This window comes from Prionailurus viverrinus, chromosome D1 (assembly GCF_022837055.1).
Source record: "Prionailurus viverrinus isolate Anna chromosome D1, UM_Priviv_1.0, whole genome shotgun sequence".
NCBI classification, from domain to species: domain Eukaryota; kingdom Metazoa; phylum Chordata; class Mammalia; order Carnivora; family Felidae; genus Prionailurus; species Prionailurus viverrinus.
In genome coordinates, this window is record NC_062570.1 from 65,565,671 (window position 1) to 65,589,974 (window position 24,304).

Sequence of the window (24,304 nt, forward strand, 5' to 3'; positions counted from 1 at the left end):
ATGGCATTCCTATTTTACAACCACGGAAGTTGCCTCAAAATGTTGCTTCCAAATGAAGACTCTTGGTTTCTGCATCATAATTCAATACCTTGTTATTTCTAAAACTTGAAAGCTGAGAAATAAAAGTCTCTAGGCTACTTTAAAAAATTCTTAGACCCATATTGCATTAAAATCACCAGAGAGTATCTATTAGCGAACAATTTCAATAATTTCACTATTTCATTACTCTCAGGGTAAATTCTACATCCTTGAAAGAATTAAATGGGATTTGAAGTACCAGCAACCCAAAATTGGTCGAATATTTAATATGTGGTTAGTTTAGAGGCAATAAAGAAAGGTCAAGGTCATTAGCCTTTTCTCTGCCAGTTATCATCTCCTAGGATATCTTTATTAAATTCTGCAAATACAGTATTGAACCAATATTGGGTCTTATAATGGTCATATATGCCTTTATTACTATAAAGATGACTCTTTCATTATGTTTCTAATTCAAAATGTATCCTGCTACCCAAGTTTCTTTCAGAGCACACTTCTTTAACTTAGTATACTTGAAATTTTGCACTTCCAAGAACAGGAAGCAGACAATATTGACATTGCCAAATGACAGACTGACCTCTAGTGGAAATTAAAGAAATTACCAAACAAGCTTTTTGGAGATGTCTTTAATACAAAGTCGGAGTTGTCAAACTTATGATACTGTTAATGATGTTTAAAGTGCTGTTAATAAAAAGTTACTTGGGATTTATTAACCAATTTGAGCTAAACATGAAAGAATAGGATTAAGAGCAGAGAATTTATTTCATAGCTCACTTCTGTCACTTTCTAGCTGACAATGTTTGTCTCAGTTTCCATCTGTAAAATGGAAAAAAAAATAATATTACCCTACCTCACAGAATTGACGTGAGGGTCAAATGAGTCAATATATGGAAAGTATCTATAACACTGTGTGGTACACAGCTCAGTGACATAAAATTATTCATTACTGTGATTTGTAGCTGTTACAAGGTGGTTGGAGTCATAGCATAATTTCAGAGGATATGAAGAAAACCAAGAGTCCTGACAGGTACACATTTCTTAAGGGATTAGGCTATAACAAACCAATATAACACCAATCCAGTTAGTCCTCCATTTCCAGAAATACATGAGTTATGCTTGTATATAATATAACAGCGGGGGGCGGGGGGAAGGCGGGAATCAGAAGGAAGGGAACTATACCTGATTATCATTTTGTGGGAAATACTGGAAAGTCTTTTTATAGTCCCAACATGAACATAATGAAGAACACCACATACTATCTTTTAAAACAACAGCCAAATCCACCTGGATCTTTCAGGCTTTGAACTCCTTTTTACTCAATGTCTGTAGCAAATACAATTAGCACCTTGCTGCACACTAAATCATCATCAGCCTCAGATTCTCTGAATCACATATGTAGCACTTTTCTACAACCGACTTACTCTTTTATTAGGCTTATATTACAGAATTCTAAACTTCAGAAAACAATATTCCACTGCTTCCAGAGTAATATATCTAATTAATAACTAAAAGATGCCTCCATACAAAGTTAATAAAATAATTTCCACCTCTTGCTCCAAGGAAAGCCCAAATCAGCAATTATTTTCAGCTGACAGAAATGCCCATAAAACTGAAAAATGATCTATAATTCCAAGGTACTTCTTTACTGCAAATAATTGCCATCCAGAGCAAAATGGCTTGTTTTCTCATAAAACAATATGATCACTCTAATAAAATGAATATAGTTCTTAGTTCTTTCCATCACTGTCCTGAGGTGCCCTAATTCATTTCAGTTAATTCAAATATTTTATTCTGTGAACATTCCAGACTGAAATTAAAAGTTGCAATTCAGTTATTCAATACAAACATGAGCCCATTAAAATGACATAAAAGTTCCTCTAAGATCTTATTCATAACATCTACATGTATTTACTACAAGAGACTAAAAGGACCAATTTATGTAACTGGAATCATAAATTGTGGATAATGTTTTATATACATAAAACCACAACTCAAAAATAATTGCAAAAATGAATACTGCAATATGGTTAGGTAAATGATTTCTAGAAAAAATCATTTAAAGTAACCAAGAAATGTAACACTATTAAGCATATATTTTAAGATAACAGCAAAATATAGCCCTGTTTGAAGTTTTTGGGAAACTCAAGCTTATTTATAAATATAAAAGCAACAATGCTTCTTCATTACAGTACTGATATTTCATTAAGTACAGTGCCATAAAAACTGTGTCCCTGAATATTTCCCTAATACCTGCCTAGAAAATATAATACAGCAAAAGGAAGATCAATTCTGATACTACAGAGGAAATAGCTCAATTCTCTTACACATCCTTTGTTGACAGATTTAATCAATGATGTGCTATGTTACTTTCTTGTTTTTCTAGTACTAAATCAACTTTTATATTTTTAAGATTGAAACAATAACAATTCAGTATAGAAGGCAACAAATATACCCAGGCAAAGACCTAAAGAAAAGTATTTATTAGTATATATAATAATGATATATGACAGTATATATATTACAGCACCTTTTTAGAAATTAAAAGATATGGAAGCTTAAGTAGAATGAAGCCCAATCCTCCTAAGGAGTATTTTCTAGAGAAGACCCACAAAATGACTTCTAAGAAACATCAGAAGGTATGGATTTTACCAAGGTCTAATCTGTAATTCTCAACTTCACTGCACATTTTATAGAAATTGGCAAACTGATTCCAGAGTATATTTATAAAGGCAGAGGTCCCAGAAAAGATAAAACAATCTTAAAAAAGAAAAAGTTGGAGGACTCACACTACCTGGTTTCAAGACTCAATATAAAGGCACAGTAATCGAGACACTGTGGTATTGGGGCATGGAAGAAATCAATGGAATAGAGCTGAGGTCAACTGATTTTCAACAAAGGTGGCAAAGTAATTCAATGAATTATAAAAGTCTTTTCAACAGATACTGTGGAAACAACTGCCCTAAACTTAAAAGCAAGTCTCAAAAGACTTCAAATGACTTCAAGCAACTTAACTGCATGCCAGAACAAAATCCAGCACTATGTAAAGAAGTCAACTTAATCTATCAACCAACAACATGGAAGTCACAATGTCTGACATCCAGTTAAAAGCCGGCAGGCTTATGGCCCCCAAATGACAGAGGTGATAGATCTAGCAGTCAAAAATGTTAAAACAACTATTATAAATATGCCCTACATGTTTAAAAGGATAGAGAAATACATGAACATGATTAAGAGATAAATGGAAGATTTTTTTAATGATCCCAATGGAATCTCCACAGATGAAAAATATAATACATGAAATAAAAAATAGAGTAGGCAGGATTAACAGCATATTAGACACTTCCAAAGGAAAGATCAGTTAGTGTGAAGGCATAGCAACAGGAACTATCCAAAATGAAGCACAGAGAGAAAATAAAAAGGCTAAATAGGAATAAACAGGGCTTCAGTGACCTGTAGGACAATATCAAGCATCCAGTATACATATAAATGGTATCAAAAGGAGAGCAGAGGGGCGCCTGGGTGGCTCAGTCAGTTGGGCGGCCGACTTCAGTTCAGGTCATGATCTCGCAGTCTGTGGGTTCGAGCCCCGCGTCGGGCTCTGTGCTGATGGCTCAGAGCCTGGAGCCTGTTTCAGATTCTGTGTCTCCCTCTCTCTGACCCTCCCCCATTCATGCTCTGTCTCTCTCTGTCTCAAAAATAAATAAACATTAAAAAAAAAATTTAAAAAAAAAAAAGGAGAGCAGAAAAAATAAAGAAATAATGGTTGGAAATTTTATAAATATGATGACAACTACAAATCCATAGAATTTCAACAAACTCCAAACTGGCATGCCAGGTTTTTCAAAACAATATAGATAAAAAGGAAACACTGATAAGTTAACCTCATCAAAAGTAAAAATTTATGCTCGGTGAAAGACTTTGGTAAGGGTCTAAAAAAGGCAACATATAGACCTGGAGAAAATATTTGCAAATCATACATCTGACAAATGACTTGTATCTAGAATATACAAAGAACTCTCAAAATCCAACATTCAAAAATACAATTAGAAAATGGGCAAAACACATGAACAGACATTTCACTAAAGAAGCTACACAAATGACAAATAAGCACATAAAAAGATGATCAATATCACTGGCCATTAGGGACATGTGAACTAAAATCACAATGATATATCACCATCAGACTGGCTAAAATAAAAAATAATGACACTACCAAATGATGTGAGGACGTGAAAAGTTAGATCACTCATTGGGGTGCCTGGCTGACTCAGTCCAAAGAGATGAAGACTCTCGATCTCAGGGTTGTAAGTTCAAGCCCCACGTTGGGTGTAGAAATTACTTAAATAATCAAATAAAATTTGAAAAACAGAAAGAAAAATTAGATCACTCATACAGTGTTGGTGGAAATGTAAAATGATACAGTCACTCTGATAAATAGCTTGACAGTTTCTTTTAAAACTAAAAGATAGGGGCACCTGGTGGCTTAGTCAGTTAAGCGTCTGACTTCGGCTCAGGTCATGATCTCATGAGTTCACGAGTTCAAAGCCCGCATTAGGCCCTGTGCTGACAGCTCAGAACCTGGAGCCTGCTTCAGATTCTGTGTCACACTTGCTCTCTGCCCCTCCCTCATTCTCACTCTCTCAAAAATAAATAAACATTAAAAAAAATTTTTAATAAATAAAATAAAACTAAAAAACAGACTTAACATATAACCTAGCAGTTGTACTCTTGGGCATTTATTCCAAAGAAATGATCATTTGTGTTCACATAGAAATCTAAACATGAATGTTCATAGCAGCTTAATTAGTACCAGTCAAAAACTGGAAATGCCCCAAATATTCTCCAACAGGTGAATAGTTCAACAAATTGTGATGCATCCATACCAAGGAAAACTACTCAGAAATAAAAAGGAAACAAACTATTAATACATGCCACAAACTTTGACAGATGAACCTCACGGGAACTAAGCTGAATGGAAAAAGCCAGTCTCAAAAAGTAGCATACTTTATGATTCAATTTATATATCATTTTTAGAGTAACAAAAATATAAAGAGGAGAACAAATTAGTGGTCGTCAGGGATTACAGACGTAGGAGTAGCACAGGGAGCCTTATGGTGATGGTACAGTTCAGTGTCTTGATTGTAGTGATGGCTACACAAAACTACACATGATTTTTGAAAAAAAACCTCCAAAAACCTCCAAAAACCACACACGCCCACACACACAAATAAATGTACAGAATAAACTCTTTGGATTGTACCAATGTCAGTTTTCTAGTATTGGCAGTATACTATAGTTACTTGAGATGTTAATATTAGGGGACAATAGGTAAAAGGTACATGGAACCTCCCTGTACACTTCTTTGCAACTTCTTGTAAACCTGTAGTTACAGGCAAGGGAGATATTATAGCAACTAACTCAATATAAGGAGTTAGCCAATCAGTAACAAACTTACATTTGTAGATGGTATAGAAAATGTTTATGGGATGATGTGCGAAGGGCAGCAAGCAGAAACCAGGCATCCGAGAAGAAAGGACGAAGAGAGAGCTCTAAGTGGAGGAGTGAAGGGGAGCTAAAAACAAACAGCAGTAGCTTCCTAATCCTCTTCATGACTGCCTTTTACTATCAGCATTTAACCAATGTCTGGGAAACTCATATTAGTGACCACAATTTGCATGGACAATAAAAGAATAGTCTATGTTCTGAGGTGACCTCTCTCATTCAAAGCAAGAATTACAACCAACAATCAGGAGAATATGTTCCCGGGCCTTTCAGATTTCATTTTCTTTCAGCACTTTCCAAACTATTTGATGTTCTCAAAACCATCTAATGTAATAAGAGGAAATAAATAAACCTGAAATCCATTTTCTGATTGTAGATAAAACTCTTATGATACATTACTATCTGATTAGATGTATAGCATAAATTGTGTTATTTCAACTGCTTGATGTGTGAATAAAGCAGATACTAACTTTCTCACACTAAATAATAATAGCTTACATTTATTAAATATCTTTTATGTGCCAGGAAGTGGTCTAAGTACTTTTAGGATACTGTCTCACTTAATTCTTATAACAACTCTATAAAATAGGTCCATTAATATCTTTATCTAACAGATTATGAAACCAAGATACAGACAGGTTGGTAATATGCACAAAGCCACACAGCTAATAAATGATAGAGACAGGCTTCAAACCCAGGAAATCTACTATCAGACCAGACTCTTAAGAGTAATACTATGAAAGGAAGCAAGTGATAGATGTTCTAGAGTTCTGTCATTTCACAAAAGACTACTGGATGACTTCAAATAGACCTGAACAAGGAACGAAAGAATTGTTCTACTTCCCTGGGATTTAAGGTTCCCAAACAACTCACTGGCTGACTAAATTATACTAAAATGATTCGAATATTTTAGCACTATACACCAACACTCAAGCATAGTCAGGGCACCATTCAAAATTAAAATTATCGTCAAAGTAAACAAACAAACATGAGTTTAGAAGATATGTTTTCAGACCTATGACATGCATTTCATGCAATAAGAGCATTTTATGTAGAGGCACCACCCCAGGCACTGGAAATATTAAATGAAAACTACAAACAAATTCCCTCCTCTCACCGAGCTTATATCTTAAGAGGGTAAAGAGGGAGAGAAAGACAAAGAATAAAGTGCCTAAGTACTATCATGAAAACAAGAGGACAGAGAGATTGAGAGTAACTTGGAAACTGCTTTAGTTTGAATAATCAACATAGTCTCTCTGAAAAGGTGATTTTTAAGTGGAAAGTTGAATTACAAGAATTTTTTAACGTGTCAACGCTACAGATTTAGTAACTCAGCATTTTACTATATGGAAACTATTATTTATGTCCAGGGAAAATAATTTACCTAGTGAATATTAAGGTGATAACTTTGCCTTTCTTTCAAAGAAAACCTTAGAACACCTAATAACATAGGTCTGCTGACAGAGCAGACACAAATATTAAGAATCTTTTGCCCTTTTCCCTGTAGTTGTTCTTATTTTCAGATACGATGCATATGAAGGGAAAAAATAAGGTACATGTATATAACATTCTTGAAATGATAACACTATACAGAGATGGAGACAGGACCAGTGGTTCCCGGGGATTAGGTGAGGGGAGAGGGAGGTGGTTGTGGCATGAGGGATCCTACAAACACACGCGCACGCACACACACACACACACACATTAAAATTGGTGAAATCTGAATAAAATTGTATTTATGTCAATTTCCTGGTTGTGATATTGTACCATACTTCATGTAAGATGTCACCAGTGGGGGAAACGGGATGAAGAGTCCCACAGGATCTCTATTATCTCTTACAACTGCATGTGACTCTATAATTATCTTGTAATAAAAAATCATTTTAAAAACATAAGGTGAGGAGCACTGGTTTGTTCAGTTGGTTAAGCTTCTGACTCTTGATTTCAGTTCTGGTCATGATCTCACAGTTCATGAGATCAAGCTCCACATCATGCTCTGTGTTGACAGTACAGCAGGGCCTGGTTAGGGATTCTTTCTCTCCTTCTCTCTCTGCCCCTCCCCCCTCTCAAAGTAAATAAATAAACATTATATATATATATATATATATATATATATATATATACATATATATACACATATACATATATATATATATATAGAGAGAGAGAGAGAGAGAGAGAGAACATCAGATACTTATTGAGGAAGCATCAGAATATTGCAAAGGAACAGCTTTCAACAAATTTCATGCACTAATCCATTGCTTTAATTTAAGAACTAGTCCTCATCAAAGAGTAAAACAGACTTTGAAGCTTATAGACTGAAAAATTAGAAAATATGCATTTTTCATATGAGGCACCTGTAATCTCAAACTGTGACATAACTTAAATGTACTTTGACATTCATTATTTTCAAGCCAGGACTCAGGAAATAAACTTATAGTATTAAAAGGAAGCAAGTCAAATATACTAAGTAAATATAAGCAACAAGAATTTCAGTTTTTCTGTATGTATTCTGTAATTAAACAATGTTAATAAACATGTTCTTTTGGGGGAAAATACATTTTTGAAACCAGAATTTAAAGATGCTAATTTAATTTTAAAATGGAAATGTTTCCTGAGTTTCAGAATGTAAAAGCTATTACTCTACAATCTTTTAAGGTATAAAAAAAATATTGGAGGGGAAAAACAGAAATTCAATAAGCCTAGAATCTCCTATTTTTAAAAGAATTCTATCACACCATTTTGACAAATTTATGAGAAATAACCAAAGTGGAATATATCATACAGTATAACTTTAATCAAGTATTTTCTTAATATTTGTTTATTTTTTGACAGAGAGACAGACAGACAGAATGTGAGGGGCAGAGAGAGAAGGAGACACAGAATCCGAAGCAGGTTCCAGGCTCCGAGCTGTCAGCACAAAGCCCAATGCGGGTCTGGAACTCATGAGCTGTGAGATCATGACCTGAGCTGAAGTTGAATGCTTAACCAACTGAGCCACCCAAGCGCCCCCAACTATTTTTATTCATCACTGTGATCCATTCCCACTCCTTGATTAAGAATAAATGACCATGAACAAAGAACAGACTGCCATAGTATTACCTGAAACTACTTAATCAGAGATCCCATGGGTTAAATAATACTCAGATCCCACTCCTACAATCCTATTGAACATTCAGTGTTCCCATGCAAGCTATTTAACCTTTGCACCTCAATCTTCTGAGTTGTAAAATAAGAATCATGATACCTGCTAACTAGTACACAGGGATACTGAAGCTTAATAATGTAAGATGTTCCATCTAAGTGACCTCAACCCAATGGATGCCAGTGGATCTTACTCAAGCAAAACTTCCCAAAGAACAAGTGAACTCCAAGTTCCTATTGCTTTCCATTTTCTCTCCAAATACATGGATGAACATTATCCAGAAGTTCCAAGGAATACCATTAGAATACTATCACTATAACATTTAAAAGTGAATACCTAATTCACAGACATGATAACTTTGTAGCAATAGTTGGTTTAATGGAGTTTTTATAAATGGATTCATTTGTGATATCAAACTAATATAAACATAAGCATTCCAAAAAAAAATCACAACCCATAAAAGGATGAAATAGTAATGAGCTATATGTATGACCACATCTTAAACATGTGTTAATTTCTATTTTGTTTCTTCATTCTCCAGCAGACAGAATGCTCAGAACAGACAAAAATGAGATGTGAAGATGCAGACAAAAAAAAAAAAAAAAAAAAAAAAGGTAGGACCAAAAAAGGACATAGCCACTCTGGGCCCAGCTGAACTAGATTAGATGCTAAAGAAAGTTGCACATGTGACCTCAGAACCAATAGCAGCAAACTGTGAGTTTGCTGGGAAACGGAAACAGGAGCTCTTGAACACTGACAGTCAAGTGTTATACACATGAGAACGAGCCAAGCAACATGGGTCTTAACTGCTGAAAAGCCTACATAGCAATTAGTCAACCTTGCTGTAATCAGACTTTGAGGAAGGGCAGTTGGGAATGGCAGGAACTTTGATGTGTCAGAATAGGTTGTGGGACAGGAGGATTCATTTAGAAGAAAATGCAGGAGGACAGGAGCCCCCAAATGGATCCAGTATGGAGCTAACAGTACTTAAGAGCTAATATGACACAACTACCAAAATATGGTAGTATCACTTTTTTACATGTGATGATTATGTTCCAAATACAACACGAACAAACTAAGAAGTTCTGTTTCTGGGTAAAAGATTTAAAATTTTTATTAATTAAAGTGACTTTTTTCGGTATTATAGAGTTCATTAACTATAGATTCTAGAGCTAATAACTATGAAAGAGAAAACAGCCAGAAAGAAAAACCAACAAAGATATTCTAAGAGTGCATAATTAATAAATTGGAATATTAGGACAGCAAATCAAATTCAGCCTTGACTCAAATTTAAAACGTCTCCATGACTTTTCACAAACTTCATTTATTATCTATTACTTATGTAATGTGCTATAAGCAGAAAAATCCTAAATCTGTTCCTTGATTCTGCCATGACACTCTCCTGAAGCTAGTTTATCTAGACATATAAATGTATTTCTTTTTGTACTCTTCAGGTTCACTTTAGAATATCTAGAAACACTCCTGAAAATAGTAACTGCCCACTGATTACACATAAAAATACAAAGTACTATGTAATTGTATCCATGTTTACCTCCACATTCACTGCATGTTCTACCAGTGCAGAAGCTACTCTATACCACTTGCACTCCACTCCACCTCACAGCTCTACAGCTCTTTGCATCCAAGCTTGCTTTGGTTTTCTTCACTTTACATATAGATCTTAAAAACTCCCTTTTGCCCATTTACTGAATATACTCAATGGCAAAAGAGCCCTTGTAGCCATTTTTAAATGGCAACTTTCTGAAGCAAGAATCGTACCATCATCTTAGTAAGGGTCAAACGCATTCATGCATCTCCAAGGGAGCTCTTCCATGAAGAACCGAGTCATTTTTCTTTAGGAATGAAATTTTCACTCTGTTGAGTAAATGTCTGCTCATATGCAGACATCTTTCACTCCAAGTCAGCCAACTATGCCATAACCTTTTTTTTTTCTCATTTTTGGAGTCTACAAGCCTTTGCATATATATGTTTACAGTACTTGATGTGGAGCCCTGCTGATAGAAAAGCAGTTACATATCTGCTGATTATTACACACTTGGAATAAAAAACATCTTACATCGTAGTAATAAAATATAACTCTTCCTATAGTGAATTTCACCATAATCAGAGCAACCCCCTGGGTTCTTGTTTAGCATACATGGTGGACTCACACATGTACAAAATAACTCAAATGAAAAGTTACTTATTAGACATTGTTTGTAATAGCAAAATATTGGTAAATATCCAAATGCCCTGCAATAGATGACTAGGGGTATATGCATACAGTGGAATATTATGCAGCTATTTAAAAAATAGCCTTTTTTTTTAACTGAAACAATCCCCTTGATATTGTTAGACAAAAAAAAAAAATCAAGGTGCAGGCCTATAGTACCCTACTCTTTGTGTAAAATGAGTGAAATTTTATTTGTATAGAATATACTGCGTGTATGTTATATATGTATATTCTTATATACCTAAGTTACAGTTACACACACATGCATACAGAACATCTCTGAAAGGATTCTTACTTTAGGGAAATGAGTATCAAGAGGGCAGGGACAGAAGAAAGACTTTTTCACTAGAGACCTTTATATTTTTAAATTATACCAAGTATAAATGTAATCTACTCAAAAAAATAATTAACCTTTAAACTGAAAGCCTATATAGTATGATAGTTACATGCAGAGGCTCTGTGGATAAGAAGACCTGGGCTTGAGTCCTAGCTCTGCCATTTACCAGTATGACCTTAGGCAAGTTCTCTAAGCCCCAGTCTGTTCACCTATAAAATGGGAGTAATGATACTGTGAGAATTAAACCAAATCAAGTATATAAATCACTTAGCACAGTTCCTGGAAATTATTATGTCATGTTTTCTTTCAAATGATACTGTGGACTTGGAAATCACAAAGATACAGTCATCACCAATCTCTTTTTCTCTTACTTTCAGTGAGCAAATTTTGCTAGTTCCTCTTTCAAAAAAAAAAATGACATCCAACCATTTCTGTTCATTTTATAACTACCAGGGATTGGCTTAAACCCCAAGAATCAGCTAGAGTTTTAATTTCACAAGCAAGACAATCAGGAGCCATTGCATGTTTGCCACTATCTACAGACTTATGCACATAATCTTTACCAAATACCAAATGCCACTAATTTATATTTGTATTCTTACTTTACCATTTACAAAGTATGTTTGAACACCAGAGTTCAATTCCTAAAATAAGAATTTCAGAAACGGAAGGGCCATTAAAGGACATTCTCATTTTCAACAATGGCGAGGCAAGCAGAGAAGATATTTTTATTCTTTTATAGATGAACGTTCTTAATCGAAGGGTAATCTATCAAATATGAATGTAAGTGATTTTAAAATAATAAAATAAATAATAAGTAAATGAAAGCCAAAGAAGAGGAGTGAATTGCCAAAGGCCGCGTGCTTCATGAGAAAAAAAAAAAAAATGCCTAGACTTCAGATCATCTCCTTTCACCCACATTCTTACCAGGAAGTCATCAAGTGCACTGTGCTTCCCTCACCTAGAAGGCTCCTACCTATTTAAAACAAGACCTGTTTCCCAGGAGCTATCCTGGATCTGGTAGCCACACGTCTCTCTCTGAATTCCAGCTACTGTGGTGGCAAATAACCAGACCCATCCAACTCCCCGCTGAGCATATCTACAAGGATGACCCCCAAGCACTTCAAATGCAACATGTTTATAACAGCAATAATTATCTCACCTTGCTCCTCTTCCACTCTCAATCTCCGCCTAAACTCACTCTTCTCCCTGTTTCTGTGAATGGTCCCACAGTCACCCAAGAGACCAAACCACAAATCTAAGAGTCATTCTTCTCTTTGCCCTCTCTCTAAATCTACAAATTCTGCTTCTACTTCTTTTTTTGAAATGAATCTGCTTCTCTTCAGAATGGATATAGAATAGGAGATGGTTGGAGAGGAGGGCTCATGCTTGGTCCCCCATATTGCCAAGAATGGGGAGCAATGATTAAGAGAACTGACCCTGGCCCCAAACTGGCATAGTTCAAATCCCAGCTTAGACACTTACTAGCTATCTGACCTTGGGCATATTACTTAACCCACATTGCAGTTTTATCATCTGTCTGATTGGGATAAAACTAGTAGCCATTCCATTGGATTGTTGTAAAGTATAAGTTAATTTATAATGTAAAGTGCTTAGAATAATGCCTGTACTCTTTATAATATGTGCTACTATTTTCAACAGAAATATGATTTTTTTTTAATGTCACAAGATATTTGTTCTAACACAGCTTAAAATCCAGACTTTTTTTCAAACAAGCAAAGGAGGAAAAAAATTAGAAAAAGGCAAGCCAAGAAATAGACTCTTAACTAAACAGACTAAATACACTAAATAGACTCTTAACTAAAAAGAACAAACTGGGGGTGCCTGGGTGGCTCAGTCGGTTAAGCGTCTGACTTTGGCTCAGGTCATCATCTTGCAGTTCTCGTAGGTTTGAGCCCCGCGTCGGGCTCTGTGCTGACAGCTCAGAGCCTGGAGCCTGCTTTGGATTCTGTGTCTCCCTCTCTCTCTGCCCCTCCCCCACTTGTGCTCTTTCTCTGTCTCTCAAAAATAAATAAATGTAAAAAAAAACACATTTTTTTTAAAACAACAAACTGGTGGTTTCCAGAAGACAGGTGAGAGGTGGGGAGTAGAACAGGTGATGGGTGTTAAGGAGGGCAGGTGCTGCATGGAATTGTTCAATCACTATATTGTACACCTGAAACTAATATTACACATATGCTAACTAGCTGGAATTTAAATAAAACTTAAAATAAAAAAAATACATTTTAAAAATCCAGAAGTTTTTCATCAAGACAGGAAATCAAAACCTAGTCCAAAGTTCAGTTAAGCTGAAACTCCGTCTCACCTCAAGTTTTAGTCATGTAACACCTACAACTCCAATGTCTCCTGCTTGGATCACTATACCAGCCTCCAATCAACTGATCTCTTCATCCAGAGCTCTCTCCAGTATATTCACCAAACTGCAACCAAAATGATTTTTCTAAAACGCATATCGAGTCATGCCATCCCCCTACTCAAAGCCCATCCATTACCTCCTCTTAGCTTGAACTGAAGTCTGGATTCCTTAATGAGGCTCACCAAGCCCAGCACGATATGTAAGATATGGTCTTCAGCCTCATTCTTATCCACTCCCTCCCCTTGTACTCTAGGCTCCTGTCAACATTCTTGCAGTCCCTGTGTCTCTCAGGTCCACCCTGACTCTCAAATGTTATTTCCTCTGCTGGAAACACCATGCCCTATACTCTACCTTTTACCTGGATGGTTTCTATCCACCCTTCAGTCTTAATGTAGATGCCACTCCTTTCAAAAACACATCTTCTGGCTCCTAAGTCTGGATTAGGTACCTTTTGTATGCGTCACGCAGTCCCATGTACTTTCCCTATCGTAGCACCTTTGCAGTTGCCCACTTCCCTGTCTGTAACCCCATCACACTATAAGCTCTGTGAAGGTACAGACCACATCGTTCCTTTATCCTAGTGCTCACCACAACGTCTGCCACAGAGTAGGTGCTCTATCAAATATTTGTTAAATAAATTACTTAACACCACAGTTAGGGCTCCATAAGATTTATGCATATTTTATGAACAACGCTAAGTGTAAGGATTTTTTAAAACCAAAGTAAACCAAGTAACTAAAATACTAATAAACACGTAAGTTGAAAGTCTCAGGAAAACAGTCAGTATGACACAGAATCTAATCATTATGACGATCCAGTGACCGGGTCAGAATCCTTCAGAAATTGAAAAATGGGCTTCTCGGAAGAAATAGGCGGAAAAAGTTTTCAGTAATGCAGAGGCAAGAAATCATGAACACTAAGAGTTATCCTGCTAAGCCTCTGGAAGCTAAAAAAAAAAAAATCTATCATAGAAGATATTTTAAGGATATAAAATAATGCTTCAATCTTCCGGCCAACTATAAGTTCCACCACGCTGAACTGAAAATGCCTGAAATCGATGCCTAAAATCCATGCAGATTAAATGACACTGATTAAACAAAAAAATTAATACTCAATCACACCTCTACCTTCAAAGTCAATGTTCATTTCTCTTATTCTCCCCAGCCCGACCCCCAAAGCATACATAAGCTTCTCTACCCTCCATTCTTGGGTGCTATCTTGATCACACTCCATCACATTATGTGCATACCTCTGTGCCACCAGCCCGCTCTTGAGGACACTGGTCCTATCATTAACTCATAATCGTATCCTTCAGGTTACACGGTAGGTATCCAGGGTTTGTGAAAAGGAGAGAAAGAGGGAGGAAGGGAAAGAAAGAGAGAGAAAAGTCTGTTTATGCAAATAAGCCAAAAGGCGGCAGTGAAAGTGGTAAAGAACTCCCATAGATGGAAGGAAAGAGGACAGAAGAAGTGAAATTGCTGAACGTTAACATCCAGGTAACTCAGCAAACTTTTTAAAAGTTATTAATAGGAATTAATAACAGCAACAATGACTTCTCAGTCCCATCCCACTGGCACTCTACAAATAAGCTTATGAAGTAAGGACCTCCGCAGAGAGTTTTTTATATATCCTGTGGAGAAGCACAGAGGCAATAAAAAGGGAGCAGGCAGAAAAGGAAAGAGTGAAAGAAGAAAGCTGTTCTGTGCCCCAGCTTCGTGTCTAAAAAACCACATCAATTCAAATAGTTCAAAAACGGTTGTCTGTGGCCAATATTATTAATAATATTTTGAGAAAGATGCATGAGGATATTTTGCTATTAAGGGGAGAAAAAACATTGGAGATTTTCAACAGAAATTCATTATCATATTTTCATTTAGTTCTGTAACTCTAAAATGTTCAGACACAAAGGGATAAATTCATTTGTTCGTTATTTGCATCAGACACCCAAATATTTGAAAAATCATGACTTCGACATTAAATATCACTATTTACACTGCACAGTACTCAGGCTGAAGTTAGAAGAAAAGGTTACCCTCTGGCAGATTTGGATTTAGCACAGTCAGAGGATCTGTTCCTTCCCCAAGACTGCCAAGGCTTTTGCTCCCTAAGGAACTTAAGGACATTCCCCATAGTCTCTAATACCAATGGCCTGGGCTGCATAGAAAGAGAGATGTATTCGTACATAATCATAGACTTTGGGCCCTTAGAATGAAACGTATTAAAGAATTCCAAAACTCCTATAAAACTTAAATCTTTATCAATGGGCAAATTCCCCTAGTATGATGACTTTCTTTTTTGTAATACCAAATCAAAGCTTTAACAGCACCCACATTGAGCTTAAGTTCATGCAGGAAATAGACTTCTCTAACGTCTTACCACTTCAGAAGTCTGCTCTGGAAGAGAACCGTCTCTGGAGAATGAGTCCATTCCAAAGAGAAGATACGTATCTTCTCCTAGTTTATTAATTTATCGGCATGATAACTTGCATCAATTTAAAGGCATTTCATCTACAATGAGAAAACTGTTTGAAAGCTAAATGCACTAAATCTTCTTTCATGGGACCTGTAAGTACTTTTTGAACTCTTAGTGGTTTGCACTTAATGCTTTATTCTAAAATCAGATTTAATCATTTCATAAAACCAGTAGTTCTTAAGGAAAATGGATTTCATTTTACCTCTATATCTATTACTCCAGGTCAGAACTGCAATGAATTGTGATGCCCTTTGAAGCCACTGACACTGCACTCAACAATCCAATTAGAAAGTGAGTCTGAAAACACAATTTTCCAAAATGACTATAGTGTTCTCACTTCCTATTCTTAAATATCTAAGATACTAATTAAAAGTCTATACTATTTTATAGATCTTTCTCAAGTAATCTCACCAGTTTTTAATTCCTACTCCCACAAAGGCTCTTTGTTGGCTCTATTTTGAAAACTTAACAGAGCTGAATTCTTTAAAATCAATTTGATAAATAAATGTCAAAATTTAAAAATTTCTTTTAACAAGACTCAGAGGTCTCTAAAGCATATGATATTTTATAACAATAGGAACAGAGGACAAAACTATGAAAGTATAACAACTTTCCATTATACAAAACAGATGTATGTGTATAAGTATATATGTGCACGTGGTATATATCCACTTTGTGAATTATCTACAAAGATTTAATGTCAGGCAGTTTTTATCTACCAAGCCCCAGAATTCTGTGCTATGGTTCTTCAGGAAAATAAAGTCAATCACATGAATCACTAAAGCAAAACCTAGAATGGAGAAGTAGCCACATTATAGTACCAGGAGTGGGGAGGCAACCACAGAATCCAGGAAATGGAAAGAACACCAAAGGACATCTAGTACCTGGGACTTTTTCATGGAAGATCTGATATACGCTGACATGGACACCGCTAAAAGTTTTCCAATAACAGGGATCCCATTCTTTATTTTCCCCCAAAAGCTCATGTCATTGGATACCATGATGGAATGTTTCTCTTCGGAGTGAGCCAAAAGTATTTTCCCTATAAATATTCCTACAGGTCATGCTTGGTCTGTCCTTCCTATGGATATGCCTAGTTCCCTCTTTATTTTTTTTTAATTTTTTAATGTTTATTCAGTAAAAAAAAATTTTTAATGTTTATTTATTTTTGAGAAAAGAGAGACAGAGTGTGAGTTGGGAAGGGACAGGCAGAGAGGGAGACATCGAATCCAAAGCAGGCTCCAGGCTCTGAGCTGTCAGCACAGAGCCTGACGTGGGACTCGAACTCATGAGCTATGAGATCATGACCTGAACTAAAGTCTGACACCCAACTGACTGAGCCACCCAGGCACCCCTTATTTTTTAATTTTTTTTAATGTTTGTTTATTTTTGAGAGACAGAGACAGAGACAGAACATGAGCAAAGGAGAGGCAGAGAGAAAGGGAGACCCAGAATCCAAAGCAAGCTCCAGGCTCTGAGCTGTCAGCACAGAGCCAGATGCAAGGCTTGAACTCACCGACCACAAGATCATGACTTGAGCCAAAATCAGACCCTTAACCAACTGAGCCACCCAGGTGCCCATGTTTACTTATTTTTTAGAGAGAAAGAAAGAGAGAGAGAGAGAGAGAACAAGTCGGGGAGGGGCAGAGACAGAGGGAGACACAGAATCTGAAGCAGGCTCCAGGCTCTGAGCTGCCAGCACAGAGCCTGATGCGGGGCTCGAACCCACAAACCATGAGATCATGACCTGAGCCGAAGTCAGATGCTAAACCGACTGAGCCACCCAGTTGCTCCTGCCTAGTTCCTCTTTAATAGGTCTCAGTCTTCTGTGAGGCGCCAGGGTGGCTCAGTCAGTTGAGCACCCAACTTTGGTCAGGTCGTGATCTCACGGTTCATGTGTTCAAGCCCTGTGCTGGGCTTGCTGCTATCAGAGCAGAGCCCACTTTGGATCCTCTGTCCCCCTCTCTCTCTGCTGCTCCCCTGCTTGTTCTCTCTCTCTCTCTCTCTCTCAAAAATAAACATTTTAAAAATTAAAAAAAAATAGCTCTCAGTCTTCTAGATATGAAGAAAAAGAGTATGTCTGCTTGTTCCTGTAGGCAAGTCATGTTTTCTACATCTCCGGTACCTTGAGCTATCCCCATGTCATGTAAAGATGCTGTACTCTCCTCTAGATGAAATTCAGCTTGCCAGTATCTCTAATGAAAAAGGGCATCTAGAACTAAAAGTCACATGCTCTACAAATTATGACCAACATTCATTCACTAGGAGACAGATATTTCAGAAAGAGTCAAATCCAAGAACCCTCTACTTCTTAGGGAGCAAGTCTTGACATATAGTATGGAAATGGCTAAATGAACAGAATATATAAATCAATGCTAGTTGTCCAAAGACAATGATGAGAAAAGTGGGGGGAGGGTAGTGAAAAAAAAAGTGTCATCAGGCTTTTTGTTCTGAAAGAAGTTACCTACCCTATATATTAGTTCACAACCTAAATTATCTGATATACTGGTAATGCAAATGTAATATGACCAAAGCTTTCTAAATCTGCAATAAGCATAGGTATACAGAGAGTAGTCTTAGTCTTTAAAATAAATTACTTTTAATCTCATCTAAAGAATCAAATGAAATCAAAACACTAGATGTAATTAAGACTGTCTAGTTTCCCTGGAGATTATACCAATCAGACGTGTTCAGCATTCTAGGAATGAAACATTTGATACAATTAAGGAAATCCTATTGAAAAAAATTAGTCTGTAAAACAGAGATAATATGGGACTAAGGAATGGTTTATTAATAACTCATTCAATTCTGGGTATAATAAATACAGCTATTACAACTTCAATTCACTAGTGGCTGAGCTCAAAATGCTAAAACGCTGCCACTCAATCTGCCTCAAGAATCCAGATCTAATCAGTAGAGGCACTGCCTGCTACATTTATTAAATCACAGAATTATTTTAGGCTTAAAAGAATTCAGATTTAAAAAAAAAAAAAGAAAAAAGAAAAAAACAAAGCTAGTAAAAGGTAGGGCCAGAATTCCAGACCAAAATCTAGTACCTTGTCCACTCTAAACAACCCTTCGGATATTTGAAAACAGCTGTCACACCCTCCCTTCTCCCTTCCCACCCCCTAACCAATCTTCTTTCCAAGGCCAGTTTCTTCAATGATTTAAAATGTAGGGAGGATCTCTGAACAAAGTCCTACACGACTGACCTCTGGAAATTCAGTCGTGTCCTCTCATGTCGGAAAAGCCAGCTTAGACTGTGTCTTGAGGGGATAAGTGACTGGATGGGTGGAGACTGGCTGCCACCAACGAGGCTAAGATTCCTGAGCTTCAGGGCCACTTCTCAATCCCTCAGTTCCTCTGAATAAGGCAAAGCAAGAGAGGCCAGGAGATATAGCTCTGGAGCAGAGTCAGTGAGTGAGTGACTGCAGGAGAAGAGCAGAAGAGAGGCTAGAGCTATGCCAGCATCAGAAGCACCGGCTGACAGTACCTCCAGTTCAGGGGCCTTCCCCCATGTACCCGGCCCCCCTCCAACAGCCCTCTCCCTACCCAGCTCTCAGCCAACATGGTGGGTCTTTCCCATTACTGAGTCCTGGGGAAAACAGGAAATAGACTCTTCCAGAGAAAGTATACAGACACAGAGGGAGCTCTCCATGAGCTATAACCCCAAAGTAGAGAGGCTAGTAACCTAGATGATATCAAAATGGCCAGATGCTATGTGAAGAGAGTCGCCAAGGCAAAAGCCTAAAATAGCAGATACTTGGAAAAAATGCTAAAGACGAAAAACAAAGAAAGGATTTTTTTAAACCTAGGCTTAGAATGAGAATAAAGCCAAGATAGATGTTAATTCTTAACTACAAATTGTGTTTGTTTTCACCATCAAAACGGACCTTAAATTCAGCCCAGCATAACAGGCTCTTTTTAAGCTGGTGCTACTATGCTATCTAGTTACTGTCTCTGATTATTCCCCTGGGTATCAACTTCCTTAAAGAATACTGTCTCCCACCTCCAGGCCTGCGGGCCTTCTGTCCTCCTGCCTCAGACTCCTTTCCTCTTTGCCTCATCCTTCCTTGACTTGCCCAGGCAGACTGGGGAGTGCTTTCTTCCAACTCCCAGAGCACCTTTGTAGCTTTGTAATTTCTTGGTTTGTAATTTCTTGGTTTACTTCCCTCCACAAGAGACCATGAGCTCAAAGAGTGTATCTCTGTATCCCAAGAATCTACAATAGCGTCTGGCTCATAACTTACCAAGTGAATGAATCAAACGGGAGAAGTGAGGATGCGTGAAGTGACAGCCATGCATCAGGCTTTCTGTCATGCATGTCTGTCATCTCTCCTCCACTGACTAATGACACACATGTGGAGAACAGTGCCTGAAGTATGGTAAGTGATCAATACTAACTAAATCCAGTACATAAACATGAAAAGGGCTCTCTGACAGATTCAACAAAATATTTTTTTTTAATGTTTCTTTATTTTTGAGAGAGAGAGAAAGATAGAGCATGACCAGGGGAGGGGCAGAGAGAGGGAGACACAGAATCTGAAACAGGATCCAGGCTCTGAGCTATCAGCACAGAGCCCAACGCAGGGCTTGAACTCATGAACTCAAATCAGATCATGACCTGAGCCGAAGTCAGAGGCTTAACCCACTGACCCACCCAGACGCCCCTCAACAAAGTATTATAGTCATAATATGAAGGTCCCTTCCAACTAACTCTAAGATACTATGGAGTTTTTTTTTTTTAATGTATTTCTACAGATTTATACAAATTTCCCAGAAAATTTGGAAGAGGAGAAAGGAAACCAGTGTTTCCTTGGGGGCTCCAAATCTGTTAGGTACTTTACATATGACACTTTGTTTTTCAAAACCATCCTTGGAAATTGGATTACAAAGCCTATTTTATAGATAAAGAAACCCAAGACAGAGATGTAGAGAACCAAAATTTGAACTCGGGTGAGCCTGACCCCAATCCTAAGCTTTTTCCACATTACCACTTGAATCTCTTGGAGGAACCCAAAGCTTCCTTCCTTATCATTCCATTCCAAGGAAAAGGAGTTCTGAAATCAGCCAAGTCTCAATTAGGTCATAACTGCAGAGAAAAGAGCTTTCAATGGGAGGCACAAACAGGTGAAAAGCTCTGTTTGAGTATCACCCCCTTTTCTTTGGGGAAAGGTTCACAGGGCTCTTCTGTCCCTCCCATGAGGCTAGAAGGGTAATTTTAGGGCCTTTCTAAAGAAAGGAGGAAGCAACTTCTCCTTGACTCTTCTCCTTTCCCCAGAGGTCAAATGAGAATCAGGCTATAATTCAGAGTAAAGACGGCCAGGAGGCAGCCACATAGGTCCACTTAGAGGCCTTAAGGTAAATTAGAGAGGGAAGCAGGCCTGAAGCTTCTATCACCTACAAGCCAATTCACCAAGCTATAAGCCTACACAGAAAACTGGAGCCAAAGTCCTAGCTTCTAGCTAGCAGTACAGATGCTCCTTTGCCTGGAATGTTCAGTGTGTAGAATGGTGGCATCTAATTGAGATGACAAGAAATCAGCCAAATTCTGTTTCCCCAAAACAGTTGACAAATAAAGTGAGGTGTACAACAAATGGTGCTGGGACAACTGGATATCCACACACAAAAGAAATGGATCTGGACACCTACCTCACACATATACAAAAATGAACTCAAAATGGATCAAAGACTTAAATGTAAGAGCTAAAACTACAAAAATCCTAAGAGAAAACATAGAGGTAAATCTTTGTGACCTTGAGTTAGGCAACAGTTTTTCAGATAGGACATCTAAAGCCAAACAACCAAAGAAAAAATAGACAAACTAGACTTCATAAAATTAAAAGCTTTTGTTCCTCAAAGGCCACTACCAAGAAAGTAAAAAGACAGTCTACATAATGAGAGAAAATATTTGTAAAATATCTATCTGATAAGGGTCTAGTATTCAGAATATATAAAGAACTCTTGCAACTAAACAATAAAAAGACAATCCAACGGCGCCTGGGTGGCTCAGTCAGTTGAGGGACTGACTCAGTTCAGGTCTTGATCTCATGGTTCATGAGTCCAAGCCCGGCATCAGCTCAGAGCCTGGAGCCTGCTTCAGATTCTTTGTCTCCCTCTCTCTCTGCCTCTCTCTCTCTCTCTCTCTCAAAAATAAATATTTAAAAAAAAGATAATCCAGGGGCACCTGGGTGGCTCAGTCTTAGGTTAAGTGTCCAACTTAGGCTCAGGTCATGATCTCATGGTTTGTGGGTCCGGGCCCCGCATTGGGCTCTGTGCTGAATGCTTGCTCAGAACCTGGAGCTTGCTTTGGATTCTGTGTCTCCTTCTCTCTCCTCCCCTCCCCCACTCGTGCTCTGTCTCACCCTGTATCTCAAAAATAAATACATGTAATAAAAAAATGTTTAAAGATAATCCAAATAAAAAAAAGCAAAGGATTTAAATACATATTTCTTCAAAGAAGATATACAACTTGCAATAAACACATGAAAAGATTTCAACATCATTAGTCATCAGGACAATGCAAATCGAAATATAATGACATACCTCTTCACACCTATTAGGATGGCAATAATCAAAAAGACAAGAAACAAGCATTGATGATTATATGGAGACATGAGAACACTTACACATTTCTGGAATGTAAAATGGTGCAGCCACTTTAGAAAACACTTTGACACTCTTCAAAGAGTTAAACATACAGTTACTGTACAACCAGCATTTTCACTTTCAGGTATATACTCAGGAGAAATGAAAACATATGTTCACATAAAAACTCATATGCAAATATTCATAGCAGCTAGATTCCTGATAGCCAAAACTGGAAACACCACAAATGGCCACCTACTGATGTATACACAAAAGGTGGTATATCTATTTAACAGAATTTTACTTGGTCATCAAAAGGAATGAAGTACTAACACATACTACAATAGAAGCGATTCTGAAAAACATTGTGCTAACTGAGGGAAACCAAATGCAAAAGGCCTCATATTGTATGGCTCCATTTATATAATAGGCAAATCTACAGAGACAGAAGGCAGATTACTGAAGTAGATTAGTGTTTGTCAGGTGCTGGGGGAGGGGAGTTGGAGGTTGACTGCTAATGGATGTGGGATTTCTCTTTTAAGGTGATAAAACCTTCTGGAATTAGATAGTGGTGATGGCTGCAAACCCTAGTGATATCCTAAAAACTTGATTGTACATTTTAAAAGGGTGAATTTTATACTACGTTAATTATATCTCAATAAAAAAGGCACAACTATAAAAAATGAGCTAAGTGTACATAACATATGTACCATCAAAGAGCTATAACAGAAAAGCAATTAAGTTAACTTGAAAAGCACCGCTGTACATTGGTGTTTACTTTCATAATAACAAGTATGAAAAGCATTGAATTTTATTGTCATAAACTGAACACCAACAAAAAGAAGGTTGAGAGGAAAAATTAATTTGATTTCCGTGAAAAAACGCCGAAGGATAAATATTTGCTTTCTTCCTGGTATCTCAGCCGATTGCAAGCTGAGCTCCCAAGAGCAGATAGAAGAGCTTCTATGTTAGATCTGCTAACCGCAAACAGACTTGAAAGAATTCGGGTATAAGAACCTGAGCCTCAGACGCACTGCCTTTGGTAAATGGTAAATGGTTTCTCTCCCAGCAAGCTCTGTCGCTGCGAGTGAGCATTCTACCACGATAACAACAAAGTAACAGAGTAGAACTTTCAATTACCAGCATCTCAACCTTAAGAGACTGGATGAACATTTTCCATAAGGCTTTTCTTAGATTCCCTGAATGAATATGTGTGAGTCCAAATGACCAATTTTTTCCAAATAAGTACAGCTCATGTGAAGAATACTGAATCACAGGGGCGCTGGGTGGCTCAGTTGCTTAAGTGTCCGACTTCAGCTCAGGTTATGATCTCGCAGTTCTTGAGTTCAAGCCCCACATTGGGCTCTGTGCTGACAGCCCAGAGCTGGAGCCTCCTTCAGATTCTGTGTCTCCCTCTGTCTCTGATCTCCCCTGCTTGTGCTCTGTCTCTCTCTCTCTCTCACAAATAAACATTAAAAAAATTTTTTTAATTAAAAAAAGAATATTGAATCACAAGCAAACTTTGTACAAGTGAAAAACAACACAGTATTCTAGAACTGTGCCTGGAACATCATATGTACCCAATAAATATTTGTTGGATGAATGTTTATAATA

General features: G+C 37.3%; 1 protein-coding gene across 4 annotated transcripts in view; it reads right to left on the minus strand.

Moving 5' to 3' along the window:
* The window catches only part of STK33 (serine/threonine kinase 33), a 168,831-nt gene that overhangs the window by 138,808 nt on the left and 5,719 nt on the right, over positions 1 to 24,304 (minus strand). Inside the window, exon 1 of one of the 4 annotated variants that reach the window (XM_047823934.1) lies at positions 16,007 to 16,024. The exons of the other annotated variants lie outside the window; for them this stretch is intronic. The gene's annotated coding sequence lies outside the window, so the exon portion shown is untranslated. Of the gene's footprint in view, positions 1 to 16,006; positions 16,025 to 24,304 lie in introns of those variants that run through there. 4 annotated transcript variants of the gene reach the window in all.